The following is a 12,696-nucleotide window of genomic DNA, read 5'->3' as shown; positions in this document are numbered from 1 at the left end:
GCCTGTATAAATCTAACAGTCCTCAGTTCTCCTGTGCAGTAGAACATCTTTATACATTTCCTTACCAGTTTTTCTTGTCAACATTTCCAGTTATAAAAGTGCTGTGGCTCTCTCCTTCTCTCCTTCCCAAAATGTTCTTCCTCAAAGCCTTCCATGGGGATGCAACAGGAAACAACAGCAAAAGAGGCAGAAATGACTAGGAAAAAAAGTTGATGGTAGAAAGTGCCTTGCCCTTCCAGGTGAGCAGCATGGAATTGTCTTTCAGTGTTTGCTTTATGTGCAGAACCTTTGCAGGCACAGGCACTAAAACAAAAGACTTTGGATTAAACAAAAATTGACTTTGAAGCCAATCAGTGTCAGTGCTGTGGTCAGGGTGAGAGTGTGGGAATACATGGCTAAAAAACAGTCCTTGGGTGGGTAGGAACTCATGCAGAAGCATTCTCAGTGAAATGTTCCTTTCATGGCTCTAAACATCACTACCAAATCTCTACGAGATCCCTGCCTCAGTTGGGCACACATAGGTAATGCTGGCAGCCACCCATACAGCATCCATAGGCACTACTGAAACGTCTGCTGGAGACTGCCCTACTACATTTTCAGACATTGCCCTTCCCGCAGAATGGTGACAAAGGTTTTGTCTTCTGCCAGTGAGGTGGGAGGCCTGCTTGGCAAGCTGCTCAGTAGAACATGGAGATGCTAAAACTGCTGACTTTTAGCAGCGTCTTGGGCAAGTTCACTGGGGGCTGCTGCATACCTAAAACTTGCTCCTGGTTCAGCAGCCATCTGAGTTTCATATCATGTGGAGACTGGGGCAGATCTCAGAGGTGTTCCACTGTGCTCATGCATTGGGTACTGTGGGGAGAGTGGACAGGACAGGGTTTTGCTCCTCAGTACCTATGGGAAGGGGGCAGCCATTGGAGCATTTGGATATGTATATCCATACGTGTATGTATATTTGGATATACTGTTAGGAGCAATGGCCATTTCTTCTCTCTTTGTCTGTTGGTGACTGCGTTTATCCAGTGACAAGACATGAAGATGCAGGGAGGTGATGCACACCCAGATGATCCAACAAGGCATGGAACACTTTGTGTTCAGCCTGGAACCTTGGTGTTTTTCTTTCATAGAAAGATGCCAAATATCCATTTGCCAAACTAACCTTTCAGCTGCAGTGGCCTGCTCACTTTATGTACTGTGCCCCAGGGACCAGCAGGGTTCCTGGAGAGATGGCAGACCCCGACACTGCATGTGAAGGTAACCATCTCTGTTAGTTTAGACACAGCAGCTCACCTGCAGCCTTGTCCACATGCTGTGCTGCCCTGTCCTTGCCTTCGCCTCTTGTTCCCCAGAAAAAGTTGCTGTGTTTAGGAGTGGGAAGAACATCAACAGAAAGCTACAAATGCTTGGTAAACCACAGATTGTCAGGAAGACGAGTTTCACTGAAGACATACTTTGTTTCAAGGAACCCTCCCTGAAAGAAAATCCGAGCTCAGAATTGTTCTTTTCCACTCCAGAGTGGTGACTTGAGAAAGAATGAACTGAAGGGTTTTCTGTAAATTAGAATGGCTTTGAAGCACTTATCACTTCATCTGTTTCCAACAAAAGAGATTAGTTTATGTCCCTGTGAGACATAGGTGACACATGAAGCCATGCTTAGGTGACCACTTAATCCCTTGGAGATTATCGACATGCTAATAATAGCTAATCACAGCCCAAGATTTTGGTTGGTGACTGCAACATCTGTCACTCCATTATCTGCAGTTTGGAGCAAGAAGAAAACAATACCAAACTAACCTTCATGTTAACAGTATTACTGTAGTATATGCTGGGCATAGGAAAATGAAAAAAAAAAAAAAAAAAAGAAAGGAGGAAAGCATTTAAGAGTGCTCCTAGACCGGTTAAATTTGGTGTGATATGAAGTGGATCTGATGAACACAAATGTGCACTGGAGGGTCTAGTTGTCAAAGAGGACATCCAAGAGCCTCTTTCAGGCCTGCTCATCAAAACTGGCTATTGCTTGTAAAAGAGGTGCTCACACTAAATAAAATGCTCAGTCCATTGGGCTAAGCACAAGAGTCTGAATGGCCTACAGTAAAGCAGGATTGCAGACGAGATAATTAATAACAAATTCTGCCTATGCTATGAAATACAGAAGCAGTGGTTTTGGTTTTCCTATCCCTAATAGTCCCCTCCTTATGCCTTATTATTGGAATAAGCATTGGGTAAACTGCTCTGGGAATTACTGCAATTGCACTGCCGGCTCAGATTTATCAACGTGCTAGCTCAGCAGCCGATAGCACAGTCTGAGATCTCTAAATAGCCTCCAGTATCAGACCTCCAGTTCCCTGCTGCCCAGGAGGCAATTAAGTTGTGGGCTTGTTTACCAACTTGCTGGAGAACAATTGCCGGTAGATGGATTTTGAGTTGCCCTTGTTACAGACACAATAACACGCGGTTATTGTGCTATAAGTCAGGAGGATTTCCAGTGCTAGCTTCAGTGTTGGTTCATGCTGTCAGGGATGCAGGGCATCCTTCTGGGGTTGTCACATGTGTGCCCACAATTCAGGAGGATCCATGTCCTCATCCTGGGTCTGCCAAAGCCTGAGAGAACAATGATGGCCTGCCCTGTTTCCTTGCCAAAGCAGGAAGCAGGAGAATGGAGGCTTCCTTGTAGTGGCAGGCCACATGAAGGGCACTGGCTGAGGACTTCTTGGTTTCTGTGACTTCTGCTCCAAAACGCTGATCTTTCCTGACAAAGACAGTGGTGCAACACTGATGACAGAAAAATCACCTGAAGTTTGTTCCTCTGTGATTCAGGGGTAAGGTTCTTGGGTGTGTTGCGTCATTAGATAAAAAAGCAGCATAAATCACTGCCCTATGATTGTTAAGGCACAATTTAAATACTTCATTGCTTTAAATGACATAATCTGAAAGGCATTCTTCCCTTCTGGAATATGATAATGACATTCTTGCTAAGCATATTGACTGGCACTTTGCAGAACAGGGGTCATTTGCTCCTCTGCACATGACACAGCCCCTGTGGAGATGGACTCGCACGTGTTCCTGGCTTGCAAAAGAAAACAAGAGGAAAACAAGCAGAAGAGACGAGGAGCCAACCACAAGGGGTGGTCGACCTGGGGGGTGTTCTCTTCCACCCTGCCCACTCCTGGGCAGCAGGGGATCCTTAGGCTCCACCACCATTGCTTACATGCCATCCACTTCAGCAATAGGTGCAACTCTGATTTAAAAAATATGCAGGGACATTAGCTTTTTTCTTCCAGCAATTGCAAAGTTTTTGAGACCTTAGATGAGCTGTTTTTCTAAGACCTGCTGCCCAGCAGGAAGATGAGACCTGAATGTCTGTGTCCTTTCTTTCCAAGCCTGCACTACAGTTAGTTTTATATTTTATAGAATTATAGAGACATATAATTGTTTGAGTTGGAAGGGACCCTTAAAGGCCATCTAGTCCAACTCCCCTGCAATGAACAAAAACACTTTCAGCTCAGTCAGGTGCTCAGAGCCCCACCTAGACTGACCTTGGATGTCTCCAGGGACAGGACATCCAGCACATCTCAGGGTAGCCTGTACCCATGCTTGATTATCCTTTACCATAACATTTTGTTTCCCTCTAGTTGCACTGCCTTGCTGCAACCAGCCTGGTTGGATTTTTCCCACTTCATATACACAAAGAGTAGAGTCTCAGTGGTGGTTTCAATAGGATCATTGTCAAGGGTCTGGCCACAAAACTAAACCATGGCCTCTGCCCCAAGCCATGGCAGCACAGAGTGAATGCAGAGCTGGCTACATCTCTCCAGAAGTGGGAAAGGACCAGGCTGATGATCTGCTGGCCAAAGAGTGGATCTTTTTTTTTTGTTCTGTCACCTGTTTCCTGCACAGCTGTGTGAAAGACGGTGTCAGCTTGATCAAGTGAACTGCTGGATTTTGCCTTAAGTCACAACAGTTTTCCCAATGGCCTCTTGCTTCTCAGTACAAAGAGACAACCACCCAACCTTGGGACAGTCTGTTGAAAAAGAGACATTTTATGACTATCAAACAAAATAAATAGATTTTTAAATTTTTTTAATCAGTACAGTACTGTATCTCTGCATTTATTTCTACTGAGCTGTGCTACTTGCACATGTTGACAGATTTATTCATTTCTGTTGCAACAATTGTTTCTAGACAAAGCATTTGTATTTTCAGCCAGTACCCTGGTGCCTGGAGCACAGAGGTTACCCACTCCAGCTCAGGAGGCACAGAGAGTCTGCATTTTCCAAATAGATGAGGGGGGCATCTGCAAACGTGCAGGGAATTAAGCTGTCTGGAGCTAAGGTCTTTGCACTTCGAGGCATTCTAAGAGTATCTCAGTAAACAGATGTTGTTCTTTTCCTGGTGGGAGATAGGAGGAAAGGGGCTGTCTCTTTGGGTCAGACCAAGCCCCTGCCACGCTGCTCTGTCAGGTAGCAGACTAGAGCTCATTCAATCCCCTCTGTTTTTGGCAGGATGCCTCCTGAAGATGAGAAGCACAGAGGGTAAGAAATGTCTTTGAAGGTGTAAATTACGTGTATAGCATGGTAGGTCTAGTTCCTCTAGTTCATGAACCAGGAACAAATCTATAGGCTTTAGCCTCAAGTCAACCATGGTGCAAGGCTAGAACATCATATACTACAGAAAGCAATTAATGCCTCCCAGATTTCTCCGACAGGATATTTACAGCTCCTTACTTGGCATCTCAAGGTGATTTTCAATGAGATACTGCTGGCACAGAGCTTGAGCAGTTCTGTATAAGCCTGGATGTCCACAGCAGGCTTGAAGATGGATTTAAAAGCTAAAACCAGAAGCACAAATTACCAAAGCCAGGGGAATCTGTGCATGCATGCAGCCAAAGACCATTAGTCAGGCATCTGGCCTTAGCAAGCATTAGAGGACACAGTTTCTATCTGCAACAGAAGGTGGAAACAGACTAAGGAGGAAGATTTATATCACTCTGTTCTCCAAGGGAAGGATAGTTGTGACCATGAGGCTGAGTGAGTCACAGAGCTAGAGAATAAGACAAAGGCTTTTGCATATACTTGTATTTCAGCTTTCTGTCTGTTTTACCTGTAGCCTTTATTATACTGCCTTGGAAAAGGGAAAAGAAATGTGGCAGTGTATTTTGTTTTTCAAAAAATGATTAAATTATTACTTTTCTTTATAGAAGATTTTCTGTTTGTTTTATAATTTAAGCAGATGACCTTTGAAGCTGTGAGACCTGAGACAGGTTAAGTCTCCCATGGATAGGAAACTTCTACATTTCTACCTTGTCATGCTTCTTACCAGCTGAGGGTGCTGAAATAACAAAGTGGTTTATTTTATGGAGGGATCCATAGGTTCCAGTCAACACGTTACTGACTCTATAAACACTTAATGCAAAGACCACATTTACAGATACGTCAGACTGAGCTGTAAAATGGGAACTGCAGTGTTGCTTCAAAAAGGTAGCTACTCATTCCCATTAAAAATATTATAACTATAGTAACCTCTACTGTAGGAGTGAACATGAAGCATTCCTTGGCCTGTAAGGAGAGAAAAGAGCTGGAGTCATGACCTCTGCAGTCCCACCACTGGAGCTGCATCCACTCCTTACCTGTTTCACCAGTTAGCCAGCGTTGTCTGTCCTTTGAGAGCCACTCTCCCTGAGTACATGGAAGTACCCTGAACCATTACATTAAGTTGGAAAGGCATGTCCCCAAGCTACTTCTGCCTTGTTTATTTTGGCATGCCATCAGCTTCTTTCTAAATGTACAGTAACATCTCTGAGCATCTTCCTAGCCTGATTTCATTGTCCTGGGGCTGCTGCACTGGGAATTGCACAGCATCACCTGATCCTGTCTGAATAGCAGAAAGCAAACTGACACATGCCCCATGGGATCTCTGCAGCCTTGATTTCCCTGCAAATGACAGCTCCCTTGGTGTGTCATCCCATAGATCTTCCTCAACAGCAGCTGCCCAAAGCATAGATGGACATTTTCTGGTAGTTTTTGTCTCACAGCCTGTCTCATCATCACACTTTTCACTCACTGTGCTCTCTATACCATCTATATTCCTTTCCAAGTTTAACTCCTTGCCTGTTTCCACAGTTTCATACGGGTTCATCAGCCCTTTTTGTCTTAATTGTTATTTTGTTCTCTTTTTTGTTCTTCCTTTATTCTTGAATTAACTGGAGTGACTTTCTCTTCTCCATTTGTCCTTTAATAAGCAACACTATCATCTTCTGCATTTTTTTTCTGCAGTGGCCATGCTCTCTACTAATCACTCTTCTCATTTGAGATGCTGCCTTCTTGTTCTCCAGGCATCTGCCAGCCCTGAGTTTGTCTTGGAGCTTCATCATCATTTCACTTCCACTTCTGGGTAGACCTGAGAGCCTATATTGTGACACCACTGGTCCTTATATAGGCTTCATATGTTCTACTATTGCATTTTCCCTAATGTCCAGCTTATTTGGGAAAGGAAGTTGCAGAGGAAGTGCATGGAGTTTACAAAACATTTGATGATCTTTTTTGTTCTTCAGCTCCACAGGACATGTGACCAAGTACTTATGTTTCTTACTTAAGTTTCAGTGATTCTTGTCAAGAGATTTGGATGCAATCAGTTGATTGAAAGATGAGAGACACTTGTAGCCTCACTGCAGAGATTACCATCACTGCTGTGTCGCAATGACTTTTTAAAATGGCCAACTTGCCATAAAATTTTACTCAGAGGGCAGTGAGGCCCTGGCACAGCTGCCCAGAGAAGCTGTGATGCCCCATCTCTGGAGGCACTCAAGGCCAGGCTGCATGAGGCTCTGGGCAGCCTGAGCTTGTGGGGGGCAGCCCTGCCCATGGCACGGGGTTGGGACTGGGTGACCTCTAAGTTCTACTCTGTGATGAAAACTGAAAGTAAGAGAATCTGTGCATGTTTGCGATGGGAATGAGGAGGATGAGGACAAGAAGTCAACTCACCATTCTAGATTTGGTGGACTTATTCAAAACTAGGCCTTGTGTCCAGCCTTCTAGTATAGCAAAAATGCCTGTTTCTCAAAGATCTCTCAAAGAACAACAGCTAGATATCCTAAATCCCAAACATATTTATGTGCTGGAGTGTACAGGAAGGGCTGCTAGTTTTGAACACCCAGGACTTCTTCTGTAACACTGGACAATGCAGAGGCCAGGCTCATAGACTCTGCTTTTCCCTTTGAGAGAAGAGTTTCCAGCATAACTTCTCTCTTAACACCAGACTATTAATAAGGAAAAGAATAAATAAATAAATACTGGCATTCATTTAAAACTTTTAAAACACAATTTAGAACTTTGCATTTATTAAGCTGTATTTTGTTTATTTTCCTTTCTGCTCCTCTCCCACCTCTGGGCATGCAAGCCTGTGCAGCAATGCCATCTAAGGATGCTATGGCGCAGCTGGGGTTGGAGGATCCCAAGCAGCAGCCCCCAGGTTTCAGTTGCCAGCTCCAGGGACTTCCTTTGAGTAGGGGAGGTGGCTGGCTCCAGGCAAGGAAGCAGACCCTGGCTCTGGAGGGGTGAGGGGCCTGGCCAGCATCCTCACTGAGGTGGAAAGCTTATTCTTGGACACAAGCAGGTGGCATGAGAATATTACTCAGTAAATCAGATAAGCTGCAATCTTGTTATGCCAACGGATGAGTGAGCCTGGAAGGTTTGAGTGTATCTGTCAATACATCATCCTGTAAGGATAATGTCTAATTAAATTAGCCACTTGCAGCTCCCCTCACCCCTGTCAGCCTTTTGGTTAGGAGAAAAACATTGTTCCCATGAAGGAGGGGCAAAAGCATCTTCAGATCTGTTATCCCCAGCTTTTGCCATCACTCTTTGTTGCTTTATAGGCGGTATCAGCACCATCTGCCTTGGGCACAGGCCCATAGATATTTCTCACAGTACTGCTCTTGGGCAGTATGCTTTACTTCATCTCCACTGCAGTTTTCCTTTACAGTTGGAATTCCCAGTATCGTCTGTCCCAGGGCCACAGAGAGACTGTAATACATGTTATTCAGAGGGTAGGGATTTTATTCCAAGGGACTCCCATTTGTTTTCCCAGCTACCAGCCATTGGGGCAGTTTAAGGATTTGGGGTTTCCATCTGAAACAGCATTTAAAGGACATCCAGAATAGCAGAGGCCTTATGCCAACTCTGCAATTCAGTTTTAAAGCTATTAAAAACGGATGTGTGCAACCACACGTGCTCAGATATTATTATGCTATGAGAGCCTAGTACAACTTTCCTAAAATAGCAGACTCATCCTTCTCCAAAATCCTCCATTGTCTGCCTAAGCCCAATCAAACAGCATTATCCAGATGTAAGCTTAGTCTGTATCCACCTCAGTTATCATTGTTATGCCAACACAGTTCCACAGAAGTTTCCATGAAGACCTAGGGAACACCTGAAGCCTGTGCCCTGTGCTTTAAATTTGGGGTCCACCTTGATCTAGTGGGTTTACTCTGGAGCTGCTGGCTCCCTGCATATTGGTGATTCAGAGTTCCACCTCCTCTCTCTACCTGTCTCCAATTACACAACAGCCCTATCCTGGCTTAATCAGTTTTATCCCTGTTTCTCCACTTCTGTGGCTGTAACACTCAGAACTTCAGGAACTTTGGTCTTTTTATCTTCTTGTTAAGTTTCAGACCTTGCACACTGGGGAAGGAACTTGGATCTTCTATGTTTTGAGCCTGGAGTGTCACAGTTGGATACTGTTTGTTTTTCTTACAATTGTTTCAAAACAAAAACATTTATCTTGAACTGAACAAAATGTTTTGTACTGAACAAAGTACAAAAGTCTGCAAGATTGAGATCTAAAAGAGCGTCAGCTTTGATTCAACACAAATAATTTCCCTGCTTGCCATTTTCCAGTTCCCAAATCAAAACCCAAAAGTGCATATAATGATTTATATACTCCTTAAAACAATCACCAAACCTGTTTACGTCACCTTATATGTAAAGAGGAAAGCCAGCTTGCCTGGAAAACACCATATGGTGCCAGTCCCAAAGGACCTTCTGTTCAGACACAGGGCATCCTGCACACACCCTCCAGCTGCACAGATCTGTTCTGTGATATCCGTTGGATGCACAACCTGGTTGTTAGACATTGAAACAATTCGGGGAAGTGGCTGGGAGCGCCCAGAGAGATGTTCCTTTCATGAAACTAACCTGGGACAAGGAAAGTCCACTAGATCAGAAAAGCTGCCAGGCCACAGCGCGCTCAACTGTAAGAGAAGCTATACTTCTCCTCAGGCCATTCTCAAAATGCAGGTGGTAGGAATCTTCCTGTGGGGATCTCAGAATCCAAAATATCTGTGTTACTTTGACCTTACCTGGTTCTTTCCACTTCCTCTTGGTATGGGATGAAACAAAGCTGGCATTTTACAGCATGTTGGAAAGTCCCAAGTTGGTACTGAGTGGAGGTGGAGGTCTTGAAAAGCTGAAGAATGACTCCAGCTTTCATCATGAATCATCACAAAAAATAATCCTGCCTGGCAACCTTACAGTACTGCAAGGGGGGCTTTTCCTGTTGTCCGAACACTGGTTTCCTCACTTTTAACAGGCCTGAGTTGCTGCGGACAAGGGAAGCTGGATTCTCATGAAAAGGCGTTTCACTCCACCTATTTCATCCATGCCTCCTCCAGCATGCAGGACCTCTGACAAGAGTTTACTTGGAAAAGGATGGCATCTTTATTTCTAGAGGGATCTAATAGAAGAAAAGAGTGATATTTTTCATTGCTGTGTTGTACTTGCCCTGTTATGGAAGCCCTTCCAATGTGGTTGCATTATTTTCTCCTAACCTGCATGCCCAACATGACAAACAGACTGTTTCCTTCTTGTTGTTAGTAGCCTTTTACACACCTACACTTTCATACCTGTACTGTTTTGTTTAATAAAGGAGATGACTCAAAAGAGATATGATAAACCTCAGCCTTTTTTACTCAGAGGTCACATTTTCCCATTGTCTTCTAAGGTGACACATCTGTTCAGAACAAGTTGGTATAATGTGTTAAGCAATGGAACGTTCCTCCAATTAGATGCATATCCCTTTCTACATGTCACTTCCTTCATGTCCAGCTTGTGATAAGCTCAGATACTGGCTCACTATCCTGAAATCAACAAGTAACTGTTGTCCACAAAAGCTGAGCTTTCCGTGCACCCTTGGTGAACTATATTCCACTTCTCCCATACGCACTTGTTTGCAATTTATTTTAACAAAGGTGCTCAAAAACATATACAGACACCTAAACACAGCTTATATGTTGAATTAACATGCATCTTTGGACCCACCAATGGAAACAGCTGTATGGCTATGACAACTTGCGCAGAGAATCCCACTCAAAAAGTTTTTCCATTTAATTAACGAGCTACTAAAATCCATGCTTTTTCGTGCAAATATATTTGCCATTACTTTTAAAGTATTTCATCTAAGCCCTCATCTTGAAAGAGCATCTCACACCTCATTTCATGAAGTCAAATGCTGTGAAAGTCATTACTTTTCCTTCTGTCCTTAAAATTCTTTCTTTGGTGTGCAGGAAATTATGCTGGCTGGACACAATTTGCTCTTGACAAAACCACACTGGCTATTATTTTTCTCCTGCAGTTATTTACAACAACTTAGTTGTTCCTGAATTTTCTGAGGTTAGATTTAAAGCAGCCTGATATGGGATTCTCGTATTGTTCTGTTTTGCTAGAAGAAAACTGAATCTAATTTTTTATTTTATTTTTTTTTTTTTTAGCATTTCAGAGATGCAGAAAGTTATTAGTGATGACAGCTCAGTGGTTACTTCATGCAGTCCTCTAAACACTCCAGTCCTTCAACACTGTTCTTGATATTCCTACCTTTCCCAGTGTGGTAACATAAAATACTCCTTGCCCACCTTCTCTTTCAGAAGCAGACAGCAGCTGCTGGTAGACAAGGTCCTTTGCATTTGCCCTCTTCCTGAGCCCCAGACTCACGTGTGTATGTTTTTCTAATACTGCTGTCCTTGCTCCCTTTCTTGTCAGCATACATCCAGGTACTCACAGTCACATTTGGGCTGTTGTGCACTCTTGGCAGTAGTGCCAGCATTCGCAGGGGCAGGCAGCCTGCACCTTTACTCCTTGAGCAGGCAAGCCTTCATTATCTTCCAGTAAGAAGGATTATTTGGTCTGAAATTCCCTCTGTTCACCACTGATGAAGACCCTTGTGCACTGCTTAATTTCGCCATAAAGTAGAGGCCTCTGTGGCATTTTGTGTCAAAAGCACAAACTGATACATTCAACATCAGTGTCTGGTAGCAGCAATAATAATTTACAGCAGCAGATAAACATACAATAGAAGTAGCCCTAAATGTGAAGCATTACCTCACTATTATTTTGACCATTTTACTCTTTTGTGAAGGATACACTTCATAACACTCCATTCAGACTTTGCATGACCAGGGAAGTTTTCACTGGTAGGTGAAACCCAGTTATACAGGTCCAACCCTTCACTCTGCAGCTGTAAAGGTTATCCAGGCCTTCTGCTGCAGTTTGAACAACATCTGTGCAGGGGGATCTGTGTCTGGTTGTAGCTTTGCTCAACTAGGACGTCTGACTGCAAGTGGAGATAGGAGAGCCTCTCACACAAGTGAAAGTTACAGAGTGGCCCGATCATTGAGGATGATAATTTTAAGTCATAATCTGAGGGATTCTGAGATCTGTTCCCTTTAGCCTATTCTCTTGAAGATGTATTGTGCCTTCAGCACAGATAAATGGAGAAACTGGTTCATGGTCCTCTTGCCTGATGGGGCAACACAGTTTGTGGTCAGAATGCAAGAGATCTCAAGTCTCAAAAGAAGGGCCAGCACGAACTTTGCACACAAAGAATTACAACTTGCATGGGAAGTCAGAGAAGAAAAAAATACGTAGCCAAGCTGATCTCCACTGCAAGGAGCACAAACTCCAGTCAGATTTTCTTTTTGTCATTGGATTTTCCCTTTTGATGATGGATGATTGTCATGTCATTCTGTGTACTACTCTGTTAGCAGACACTAAAGATCCTGCACTACTTCTGTTGTTAATGTAGTACAAGGGTGTCTGTATATTATACCTGTGAAGTCTGTACATGGTATCATTCACTTCAAAGCCTTGTTCTAGTAGAAATGCAGGTCCAAACATTTTGTTAAAAGCACTCTGGAAGTTCTTTGCCCTTGTCCAGTCCACTGAAGGAGTAAACAGCTATCCTATTTCCTCACATATCAAATATTATATGCATTTCTGTCTGTCTTGCTAAGTAGATGAATGGGATGCATCTATTCTCTCTGAGAAAATACCCCATAATCCTGGAGGATTCCTGTATTTCTTCCCCCAGGAGATGGCAGGGAAATACAGCTGGGGGGCAAGAATTTGGCAGTGTGTATAGTACAGCTCATTCAGCAGTGGCAGGGTAAGAAAATCGGGAAGACAAACAAGATGGTCTAGGTAGAATGAATCCTGTCAACATCAGCACCAAAAGCATGCTAAACCAGCACTGTTTTGTGTTGTCCAAGACAAGTGAATTATTCGTAGTGGGAAATTTCAGTGTTCCTTTCAAAACAGTGAAACAGTTTCTCCATTCTTAGCTGATGAAAAAAAAAATATTATCCACAATATTCTTTTTTAGAGCAGGAGAGAGAAGTTCTTTTCATTTGCTATCAGAAAAGCCTCACAG

This window comes from Coturnix japonica, chromosome Z (genome assembly GCF_054131305.1).
Source record: "Coturnix japonica strain WE chromosome Z, WE-NBRP24, whole genome shotgun sequence".
Lineage (NCBI taxonomy): Eukaryota > Metazoa > Chordata > Aves > Galliformes > Phasianidae > Coturnix > Coturnix japonica.
Note: the sequence above shows the minus strand (reverse complement) of the source record.